Here is a 12,055-nt window from a genome sequence, read left to right as displayed (position 1 = left end):
TAAGAATCTGAAGTGTCTTCCAAAATCAGAGGGACAAGGTGTGGAGCATGCTTTCAGATGTCTTAAAAGAGCAACACTCCGATGCAGAAATTACAGAACCCGAATCACCAAAAAAAAATAATCAACCTTCTGTTGGTAGCTCCTGACTCAGATGATGAAAATGAACATGCGTCTGTCTGCACTGCTTTGGATTGTTATCGAGCAGAACCTGTCATCAGCATGGACGCATGTCTTTTGGAATGGTGGTTGAAGCATGAAGGGACAGATGAATCTTTAGCGCATCCGGCATGTAAATATCTTGCGATGCCGGCTACAACAGTGCCATGCACACGCCTGTTCTCACTTTCAGGTGACATTGTAAACGAGAGGTGGCCAGCATTATCTCCTGCACATTGTAACCAAACTTGTTTGTCTGAGCGATTGGCTGAAGTAGGACCGAGTGAACTTGTAGGTTCCGAAGTTTTACACTGTTTTATTTTTGAATGAAGTTATTTTTTGTACATAATGCTATATTTGTAAGCTCAACTTTCATTATAAAGAGCTTGCACCACAATACTAGTGTTAGGTGCTAGCCCCAACTCCTACAGGCTGGGGGGAGTTGGGGCTGCAGGGTGGGGGTGGTCAGGGTTCTGGGTGGGGGCCTCAGGGCTTCTGACCTTTGGGGTTCTGGGCTTCTGCCCTGTGGGAGCACCAGGGCTCAAGGCTTTAGACCCAGTGGTAGTGCTGGGGCTTCAGAACCATGGCTGTTTCTGGCTTCAGCCCCACAGTGGTCCCCAGGGCTTGGGGCTTTAGCTAAGAAGGAAGCGCCAGGGCTCCCTGCAGTTCTGCTCCCAGTTTCAGCCCCAGTGCCCCTCCCCACCAGCCATAGCTTAAGCCCCAGTGCACCTACCCCGCCAGCTGAAATCGTGAGTGGAGTAGTGGGGAGCTCCATGTCCCCCCCATGAGGCTGAATCTGGGAGAGAGGCATGGTGCCTGAGGAGATGCTCAGTACCGGGTCCCTTACGGGTGAATTCGGTGCCATGGAGGAGGTATGTTGCCATCTGTGTCTTGACTCCATCTCCTTCGCCTGGGACTTGGCAGTGCCGAAGGTGCCGAAGGAGTGTCACAGGTGCTCACCTAAGCACGTGTTGGGATCAGGGGTAGCGACCTGGCAGGAGACCGCCATTGTTTCTGTGGTGCTCTCTGCAGAGACGTCTGTGCCCTCTTCCTTGGTCTTTTAGAGGAAGGCATGTCTCCTGTCCCTGCAGCGGGGGGTGCCCGGAGAGGAGGTCTGTTGGTCTGGCTCAGGTTGGAGAGATTTCTCCATCAAGATTATTTTGAGTCTGAAATACCAGTCACACTGCGCTCTCCATTTTAGATTGCTACAGTAGGCCCCAAGACATTGGACACAGAAAGGGTGTTCATCTGAAATGGGCATTGCTTCGCAGCATGAGCTGCATTGCTTAAAGCCTGGGGAGCCAGGCATCTTAACAGTTAACCACCCCTGGTGAAGGGACGGTAAACTGGATAAAAGTAAACTTTTTTTGGTAATAAAAACTAACATTAACACTAACTACAACTTTCTATATGACTAACTAATGTATTTTTTTCTGAAAGGTTTGGAAGAGTAATGATCACTGCCCCAGAGCTCCGTCTTCAGCCAAGGGCGATTGAGAAAAAACTGGAGGGCGGGTTGTGTGCACGCTAGACATGGAACCAACAGCACCGTGAGATGCCTACTGCGCACGTGTGACCTGCACAGACACTGCTACCATAAATCTCTGATCGACGGAGTCAGGATGCACCAACACCGGAAGTGGCGCACCCACAGGGACAGCACTCGGAGAAGAATTAACATTATAATATTAACCTTAAACACCTGGGTTTAGCACTAACAATTTCTTATTGAATTAGCACACAGCACTGAGGAATCCAATAACTGGTGTCCAGGGATTAAATAACACTGTATGTTCTAGTACTGGCTTCTATCTGATGTAACCATGGAAACGCAGAAAGCTCAGAATTATCATAAGACGAAATGGACAATATGTCTAAAATCAAGTGTGTAATACCTATACACGTTGGGTAGGCGCATTACTATTCAAACAATATGATTTAGAAGCAGCATGTCATGACTACCTCAGTGCAAAGTTTTCTCCAGACAGAATCAATTGTTTTGTTCCTTGGGTGGATAATAACTGTGCAAACATAAATTGGCTTTCCCCTATCTCCTTTAAACTCAATGATTCTTTTGACATTGCTTGTAAACAACAAAAGCCAGTGGAGTTCCTGTCCTGGCCAGAACAGAGTACAAACACACACACTGTATGTAGACCAACTTTACTCCACACTTGGGCTTGGCTTTGCTGGGAATTCAAACAACAGAAATGTAAACCACATCCTCAGCTTCTATCATACACCCAAGTTCTCTATGCCTAATGAATTATTCTGATGTCCTGAGCAGAGATAACAAGTTACACCTGACACTAGTTCATAGGAACCACCATCTCTGCAGGATTCCAGCACCTGTTAACACAGTGGATCAACATGAAAATGAATGCTGGTACTATTACAATAGGTATGAGGAATCCAGTCAGTCATCAGTGGGATCCATCTACCATAACAGACAGATGGTTCGCTTTATGTAAAAAGATGTGATTTTTGATGTTTACAATTGCTACTAGGCTGTTCATCTTGTTACTTGGTTCGATTGAGTCTTCCCTTATGAGTCTTATGATGGCCCATTACCTTAGGCCTAGAGAAGCTGAAAACTGCAGCAGACAGAACTACAATTTGATTACATTATTTCCTACCTTTTTAGGGGTTCCTGACAAGATCATCAGAAAACTTTTTGAACAGCTAAGGCTATTTTAACACCATAATAAAACATTTTCAGGTGTTAGTATATCCAATATAAAAAGTAATTCTGATTCTAAGATTGGTCTCCACACTACAAATCCACAACACAATTTTGTATGATTGGTAATCTCTGTTTGAAATCCCTCCCCAAACTGGAACAGCAGTATGGATTGGAAGCTTTGTGAGTGGGAAGCTTCCGCAGTATCTACTCCTTCAGCCTGGCTCAAATAAGTGCTATTAGTTTCTCACTTTATGAAACACTAATTATTCAAAAATTTCAAAGAAAAAAATTACTGTAGGCTAGAACAAAAATTACTGTAGGCTAGTACAAGGTCTTAGTGCAGGAACAAATAGCGTTACCATATTTTTATCTAATCAGTTTGGCTGATAAACTACATGAAAGGGGTGGAGGTTTACTGGTTTGAGATACTTGATTTTGCACTTGTATATCTTAAATACTTTCAAGATATACATAAATTAGGTATGTCAATTTATTTGTTAATTACTGGATCAGATTGTTTCCCCCAGATCACCACAGAGATGATCTTCCCATTCTTGCATAAAAGGGGTAAGACTATTATTTAGCATTGTGCTCCCTTCCAAAGACAACATGGATGAGGCTCTGTGGGATCAGGATCCACAGCCGGAAAGAGAATGAGGGAAGGAGAGTGGGCAGCCTCATGCTGATTGGGAGGGAGGAAGACACTACATTCCCAATGGAGCTTACTTGGAAAACGAATATTACCAGAGCTTCTATTAACAGTTTCATAATGGGGCTGGTGATGTCAGCAGCAGCCACGGGAGAGGGGAATCCTGGCAGTACAGATCTATTACAGCTGGCGATCCAGGGCCTCCATATGCATAGCACTGACCTCCTGAGACACATATGGGGTTTGAAGTATGGCTTATTATGGGGGGAAGGGGCAAACCCTTGCTCCAAGGGAGCAATAGGTGAGAGGTTCAGCAATGGAATCCTTTCAATACTTTTCTTCCTCTTTCACCTTCTTACGCAGGTTTTACCATGAGAAAGGGTGATCCAGCCCACAGTTTGGTATTTTGAAGTTATTTTTTAAATAGTTAGAATAAAAAAAACCCTGAAATAGCAGCTTTTGTGCCAACTCAGGAAAGGAGTAACATATGAGAAAATTCATCTTCATTCCTCATACAAGGGCATGATTGCATCCACTTCCAATTCTATGCTCAGCAGCAGAGTCATTACACTGTTGGCTCTTCACTGAAGGAACCTTTACATGGTTCAAAACTTTTCTGAGGCTATGTTAAGGACCATGGTCAGTGGAAGCTGATACCCTCACAGATATAAATAGATCAGTCAAAAGTGACAATGAGAAAGCTGCTGAGTTAGGCAGAATTTGCAGAAAAATGTCAAGGCAAAATTAGCCTTTAATTAGTGGAAAGAAGATGCCTCCTGGGACACAATCTCAAGGCAATTCTGAAACTCAACAGCAGTGTCCTGTTTAGTGACTTAAACATTAGGTTAAATTAGTGAATGTGAGAGAAGTGGGTAATACAAAAGGGTATTATTCCATCTATATCTAGAGTGAACTGGGTATTCTTTATAATGAATAGCCTTAATTACTTTAGTCTCAACTTTTACAATTATGCTTGGCAAAAACATATAAAATATTTTATTTTAAAGTGCAAATATTACCCACAACATCCATTTGTGCTATTACCAAATATACAGATTATTTTTGGGAGGACAGGGCATACTTGTATCCCCATATCCCCAAGGCTCCACCAACCACCCTAAGGATTTGAATTTCTATTGGCAAGTTTCCAAGTCCGGAGGAAAAAAGGAAAGAACTAACACTGATGTCTGCCAATAAAAGTAAAACCAAATAACCTCTTTAAAGCTCTTAATAAGGCATAAGTATTTCCTAAAATATACTTTAAAAATAGTTTGACTGAAAAGGGATTGAATTGCTCAGCTTTCTCTGAAAATTGTTGCTGCGCCAAAGCCTCGGTGTCAGACTTCAGTTTTGAATCCTGTCCTCCAGCACAGATAACACAAAGGGGCAGGAACAAGCCATATTATAGCAGTACTCAGCACTAATATCACGTGGATTGAAGAGAGAACAGGCATGTTCTTATTACATGAGATCATTGAAACAACCAGCACTATAAGAATGACTGCTGCTAAAATACCTATATATAAGGTTAACAGAATTTACACTAATTGTTTGAATTAATGACACTTTATACCTGTCAGAAAAACAGTGCAAGCTAAGCCTTCTCCAGGGTTTCAGTGTGGAACGTGTGCCCTAAAAAATAAAAATCAACCTATTTTCCATGTAGAGTGAAGCGATCATGGAAAATTTGCCAGTCAAAAATATGAAAAAAATCCATCCCTTAACAGTCATTTTGTTTTGTGCATGATAAATTATTAACAGGAATTAAATGTTCTCCCCTCACTCTTTATTTTTTCAATTGAATCAGAATGCTAAGTTAATAATTTCATGATCACATTTCATTGCCATATAATTCCCAGCACACAGCTCTACCATAGTTGAGTGGGTGGCCGTGCTGCATGTTTATCAATATTTTATTCTAGTAGTGCCTAAAGCCCCCAATCAGGATCAGGCTGATTGTCCTAGGTGATACACAAACAAACAATAAAAACTGCTCCCTACCCTAAAAAATGTACAGTTTAATAGGACATGTTGCAACAGACAGAGGGAGCAAGGGGGCAGGAAGATGAGGGAAAAAGTAATAAGAACACTTGTGTACACAGGCCAGGTCTACACAACTAGGTGGTTTTGACAATGTTTCTTTCTTTTTTAAAAAAATATGTGGCATATATCAACAGCGAAGTGGCTTTTGATTTGACTGGCTTGCACTGAAACGAGCTGGTGTCCCAGATGTTCTGCTAAATCTGGTGCATGACCTTCATTCCGGTACTGGTGCAAGAGAGCAGTGTTTCCATAAAACCTCAAGTGTGCAGCAGGGATACATTCTTGCTCTGGCACTATTCTGTCAAAATATCAACTGGATATTAAGATTTGCCACTCCACATACCAGAGTCAAGCTGGTAAGAACTTTTCACCAAACAAAACTATGAAGACAATGCTGGCTTGCTTACAGAGAAGCCAGGGAATTTCAGCCCTGCCCTTCAAAGTTTCCAAGATGTCACACAAACTATGGAGTTGAATATCTCATGGCAGAAGACCAAGATCTAGAAGCTCAGAGCTGAAGCACTAGAACCTTTGGTACAGGAGAGGTCGAACACTGTGGAGCGCATTTTTATGAGTTCAACTACCTAAGATGCAAGCAGAGATCAAACGGTCACAGCAAACTGGATGTGCTCCAACAAGCAGCTCATGCTGCCTACTGCATGAAGTCCATGTCTCACTTACAGATGCAAAAACATCTCCGCTCTAAGACAAAGTTCAGGATCTCTCAAATCTGTATACTTCCTGTACTCCTAGATGGGTCAGAAAACTAGACCTTCTCATAGGGAGACTTGGAGTGGCTGTTTCTGCCCAGGATGTTCATGCTGTGGCCAAGTTGCAAACCTAACCCAATACATCACAGATGACTGAAACATGTAAAATTACAGGGCCTGTGTTTGTTGAACTGTCAGCTGCTTATGACACTGTGAACAACTGTGTACTTCTATTTAAACTGGCAAGAATTTTGAGAAATAGCAAGATGCTCCAGGTCATCTCCTTGGAGCTCAAAAATCAATATTCTTTGTTGAGCTAGGTGGTCAAAATAGTCAATAACACACTCAGTGCAACAGATTGCCCCAAGGATCAATGCTATTACCCTTGCTATTTAACATATACACAAATGACCAACCAGAATTCCCCTGACATGTGAAGATTCATTTATGCAAGTGATCTTTGCATTGCCATCCAATCGAAAAGATTTAAGGACACTGAGCACAATTTAGTTGGATTCCTGAGTGTACTCAGAAATTATTATCATACATAGTTCCTGAGCAAGACACAAGTGTACGCCTTTCACCGAAACACCATCGGGCTAAGCAAAAACTTCAAATATTGTGGGATAGTATAACCTTTGAGCACTGTAAACATCTGGTGTACTTGAGGGGGAGGGAAGGTCAACTGCGGAGCACTGTGGCCCAATATGGTCGTGCTTGAGCCATGCACACAAAATTGGTACCAAACTCAGTCAATCCTGTAGGATCATCATTGGTACTTTGTAACTGACTCCTACGCTGTTGCTATACTGCCTTGCATGGATTACACCATCATACATGATGCAGGATGTCTTCAGTAAAAAAAGAGAGACAAAAACAAGTGCATAAACCAAGACTTCCACTGTATGGACATATTCCACTAACCTAGACGCTGAATTACAGAAAGATAAGTAACAATACTGGGTCGTGGCTATGGGGTGTTGAAGGGACAAACAATAATGATGACCTCTTCCTGAATCAAGCATAATTATCCACATAATATCACTCATACCACTGAAGAGAGAGCCAAGAATCACTCTGTCTCAAAGGCCCTGAGCCAGAACCTTAGATTCATAGATTCCAAGGCCAGAAGGACCATTGTGGTCATCTAGTCTGACCATCTGTAAGACACAGGCCATAGGACTTTCCCAAAATAACCTAGAGTATATCTTTTAGGGAAACATCCAATCTTTATTTAAAAATTATCAGTGATGGTGAATCCACTACAAATTTTAGTAAGTTATTCCAACCCACAAAGTCTTGAAGCATGTACATAATTTTAAGCATGTTATAATTTCCATTTACTTCTATCAGACCACTAGCATGCTTAAAGTTAACCATATATGTAAGTGTTTGGAGAAATAAGGCCTATGTTAGCACCAATGCACGAACTAGGCTACTGAAGACAGACAACTGTTTTGTAACTTATAGGATCTGACATATCTCCTCTATAACGCTGGTAATTGAGGGAATAAAGTCTCAAAAATGCTTCTGAACAAAAGCTATGAACTGAGCTGTCAGCCAAATCACTGGTTAGCTCTAGATTGTGTAATTTATTTAAAATCAGCACTTGAGCGCAACATTAACATTTAGCTTTCAGATTCTTAGAAAAGCCTCCTTATAAATTTTATACAATGGGAGTCAATATATTAATCACTTAAAAGGAGTACTTTCTAATAAAATCAATTTTGTTTACCTTTATCCTATTGTTATTGAGTGGTTTCTTTGGAACTTAATTGAAAAAAATATGTTAATTTCTTACAATCAGAATGCCAGATCCTCAACTGATTTAAAAATCAGTATAGGTCTGTCTATTGACTTCAGTGGTGTTGTGCAGATTTTCACCAGGCGAGGATCTATTCCACAGAGGCTAGAGTTCCCACTATTAATTCATTTAGTGTTAGCATATCAGGAAATCTCTGCATCTACAGACAAAGGAATAAAGATGGTGTGTACGGAGTAAATGGTTCTCTGGTAACCACACATGTAACAGAATGTACGTTACTGTTTTGAGATACATTGCAGTCTAGTTGTGGATTACATAGAAGTAGTTTAATTGTGCTCCATCTCCCAACAGTGAATATTGTTAAGAGTTCACATACTGTAAGATTCAAAGGGGGGCAAAAGGTTAAGCATGAACAGCAACAAAGGAAAAAGGCCCTGCAGCACATCATTGAATGCCTTGCTGTTTGAGTACATGGAGGCAAGCATATATAAAGAAGCAAATTCACAATCACCAATACATCACATCGCATTTTATATATAGTCTACTGAAGAGTGACAAATTAATGTGTCTTATTTCTGGAGTAATGATAATTGTGTGAAAGGTAGAACTGATGAAAATAAAAGATATGGTATTATTAAAGCATCTTAAGTAAATACATCATTATCAAAGTTAAGATAAGTGATTTTCAGCTGCTGTGGTATTCATGGGATGAACTGGTAATTTGTATGCTATGGAAAAGGTGTCTCCAAGTAGTCATATGTAACCACAAGAACTGGAATGTAAAGAGGACAAAAATAAATTGATAGCTGTCCTGTAGGAACAATGCTATCTATATTGATTGACAGGCTTTCATCACTGCTCCTTGTCTTGAACAAAACCAGAGCTCACATTGTGCATAGTAATCCTAGCACTAATTCCAAATCCTATGCATTTCAGATAGAACATAAAGTTTGTTTTTTTTAAAGTAGGTGTTATGAAATGAGGCTCCAAATGGCTGTTGAAAGTTCAGGCTGTTTAGGGGATTTGTTATAAACACTGTAAATCTCTGGGGAGGGATTAGTAAAATAATGTATACATCTTTCAAATGATTACACCTGTGGAAAAGGCAAAAATAAAATAATGTAGCTAGAAAAATATGTTTTAAATGCTCTCTGTACAATTTTCTAATTATTTCTCCCGAAGTTAAAACACTGCAGATATTAGCTGTTTAGATAAGAACATCGATGATGTTGGGAAAATGGCATTTCCAGCATTCTGCCTTGGAAATTAACAGGAGTTCTGACAACTCTACTGCTGGCTGCTGCTCTGGCTGCCATGGAAACAGACAGCGCTCAAAACGGGACAGATTCCTTTAAACTAATTGCTGTTCCACAAAAAGTCTGTGGTGAGATTTTTGTTTTTTCTGTTTTTGTTTTTCTGAAACAGAAATTAGTTTAAAGCAACTTGTTCTACTCTTGGTGAGCCAAAGTCCCTCTAGGACGCTGCACATGAAATATAGAACCACAGTAACAATGGACACAAAAGATTCTCTGGATAGATCTATCACTTCTAAATAACAGGATTGAGATACTTTTTAAAAGTCAATATATATTATTGACAATATATATACCTATAACTGTAACTGTAGTTATTTGACATTGAGACTTTGAAATATAAGACACAATGAGTGAGTAAAGTCACAATAAAGCAGCACAAAATAGTGTATCGAGCGAAGTGAATGATATAGCTAAATACTCTAAACATAAAGTTTGGAATGTCTAGAATACTAAAGCCAGAGATTCAAATCCCAGGAAGGTCAAATCAGTCCTTTATCTTTCCTAGCTACATAAATGGAGCAACAAGTAGTTAATTCTAATGTTTATCTTTTGACAACTACTAAAAAGAACAAGGTCCTGTTTGCTCTGCATGGACTTTAAAGATCCCATGGCACTTTCCTAAAGAGAAGGGAATTATGCCAAAATGCTGTATCATATGTTATTTGCGACCCTCCATCTCCAAGGAAAGTACATTTCAGTAGTGTTGTACCATATTTATATAGTTATAAAATACTCTGGAATTAAATATTAGGAATTTTCAGAGAATGTTTAATTGCTAGATATAAAACTGAAAATTCAAAATGTAAAAATTAGGATGTTTTGGAGAGTAGCTGTTCTTTCTGCTATTTATTATTCACTGTAGAGGCTTGTGAAGGATTATGGAATATGTTGTTTCTCACTCTGTATTACTCATCCTGTATGTTTCCAGAATCACAAATTTGATGATCACATTGTGTTCTTTTGGTTTCCATAGCATTCACAAATTTGATAACAACATTGTATTCTTTTGGTTTCCATTGCAGAAAAAGTGATTTCATTATAACGGAAGTGTTAAACTGCCTGTGATCTGGGGGAAGCGCCTAGAGACAAACTGCACAGGATTTCACAGGCAAAACTGAAACGTAATAAAGGTTTTTGGTCTCACTTCCTGTCTATTACAAGAAGTAAATAAATAATATCTTAAATGATATTTAATATAATAAAAATCACTAATTCACAATGAAGTAGAAAGTTGCCATCTTAGTCTGATGACAGTTTGTGACAAAGAAAGTTCAGCTCAGCACAAGAATACATTGACAATAGGTTAGAAATCTGAGACTTATGTGTGTTAAGGTAATTTAAATTATAAGAATCAAAGTTCTGTAAAGAGTTCTTTATTATTATTATTAAATTAATATATACGTTGCTTATCCATTTTATATACAGGTCCTTTTTTGGTAAATAATAGAACATACTTCAAAACCAGCTGGAAATGTCTAGAGCCTTTTAAGCATTCACATTCTGAGGAGTACTTCCTTTGTTCCTTTTAGTTTCATCAGCTGAAAAGTATAGTCAATAAGTGCAAACAGCTGGAATTTACACTGTTGAGTGCTCTGCAGAGCTTACAGAATCTCTGTGCATGATATAGTCATAGAATCTCAGGGTTGGAAGGGACCTCAGGAGGTCATCTAGTCCAACCTGCTGCTCAAACCAGGACCAATCCCCAGTTTTTGCCCCAGATCCCCAAATGGCCCTCTCAAGCATTGAGCTCACAACCCTGAGTTTCGCAGGCTAATGCTCAAACCACTGAACTATCCCTCCCCTACAGTAGTTCCATAGAAACTCTTCAGGATTCTTGAAAGAAATTCTGAAAAACCCTGCAGGATCCCATAAACTCCTGGAAAGTGTACCACAGAGATTGCAGGCTTTTGTATGTCAGCCAACATCACTGTGTAAGTGTCTCCAGAGGAAGCGCTCCATTGCATGCATGTAGAAAATGAAAAGATACATTGGAAGGAAAACTAATTAAAGGCAATTTTTCTGACATTAAAAAAAAAAAAAACCTATTAGACAATATAACCCAGAAGGTCTATCATGTCATTCATCAGTAACTGAGGAACGGGACAATCTGTGTCATACATTATTGCTATGGAACATTTATTATTTGGAAACAAGTCTGGACATAAATTTATCTTCAAATTTAGGTTGTTAGAATCCTTGCTGCAAGGACTGTTCTAGATATAAAATCTAAACTTCCCACAATTTTTTCCAAATTTATATAATGAGAAAATAATCTCTCTCTGCTTTGTGTGGAGAGAGAGGAGAAGTTAATGTTTAAAAAACCCCAAAGGTTTTGTGAAATTCGGTACAGTCATATAAGCAAAAATTATGCTTTCTAAATTTCTAGGTATTTTTCTAACCATTTCATAAATAGTTGCTGAGACTTCCTTTTTTTAAAAAAACTCATTCACACGTCCTCATATAGCCTTAAGATCCAGAGAGGAAGGATGGCCTTGTGGTTAAGGTACTGGCCTGGAACTCATCAAACCTGGATTCAACTTCCAAATCTACCACAGACTTACTCCCTGACACGTCACTGTGGCTTTAATCCCACCGAGACTCATGTAAATATGATTAACTTTATGCACAATAATCTTGATTTAGCAAAGCTCTTAAGCATGTGCTTACCTTTAAAATCAATGGGACTTAACTATGTGTTTGAAGTTACTTACATACTAAAAAGAACGAGGAGTA

The 12,055-nt window shown here is 39.4% G+C and overlaps 1 protein-coding gene and 1 long non-coding RNA gene across 18 annotated transcripts in view; one reads left to right on the top strand and one right to left on the bottom strand.

Annotated features, from left to right (window-relative positions):
• LOC140918318 (uncharacterized) overlaps nucleotides 1-2,663 on the top strand; it is a 95,468-nt gene extending 92,805 nt beyond the window's left edge. For all 3 annotated transcript variants that reach the window (XR_012161145.1, XR_012161144.1, XR_012161143.1), the window contains one exon: nucleotides 1,597-2,663. This is a non-coding gene — a long non-coding RNA (uncharacterized lncRNA). The remainder of the gene's footprint in view (nucleotides 1-1,596) is intronic.
• MRTFB (myocardin related transcription factor B) overlaps nucleotides 1-12,055 on the bottom strand; it is a 203,036-nt gene that overhangs the window by 73,103 nt on the left and 117,878 nt on the right. Inside the window, exon 1 of one of the 15 annotated variants that reach the window (XM_073362394.1) lies at nucleotides 890-1,134. The exons of the other annotated variants lie outside the window; for them this stretch is intronic. The gene's annotated coding sequence lies outside the window, so the exon portion shown is untranslated. Of the gene's footprint in view, nucleotides 1-889; nucleotides 1,135-12,055 lie in introns of those variants that run through there. 15 annotated transcript variants of the gene reach the window in all.

The sequence above is a fragment of the Lepidochelys kempii genome, chromosome 10, assembly GCF_965140265.1.
Source record: "Lepidochelys kempii isolate rLepKem1 chromosome 10, rLepKem1.hap2, whole genome shotgun sequence".
Classification (NCBI taxonomy): domain Eukaryota; kingdom Metazoa; phylum Chordata; order Testudines; family Cheloniidae; genus Lepidochelys; species Lepidochelys kempii.
The sequence above is the reverse complement of the archived record's forward strand: the minus strand, read 5'-3'. Positions and strand labels throughout refer to the sequence as shown.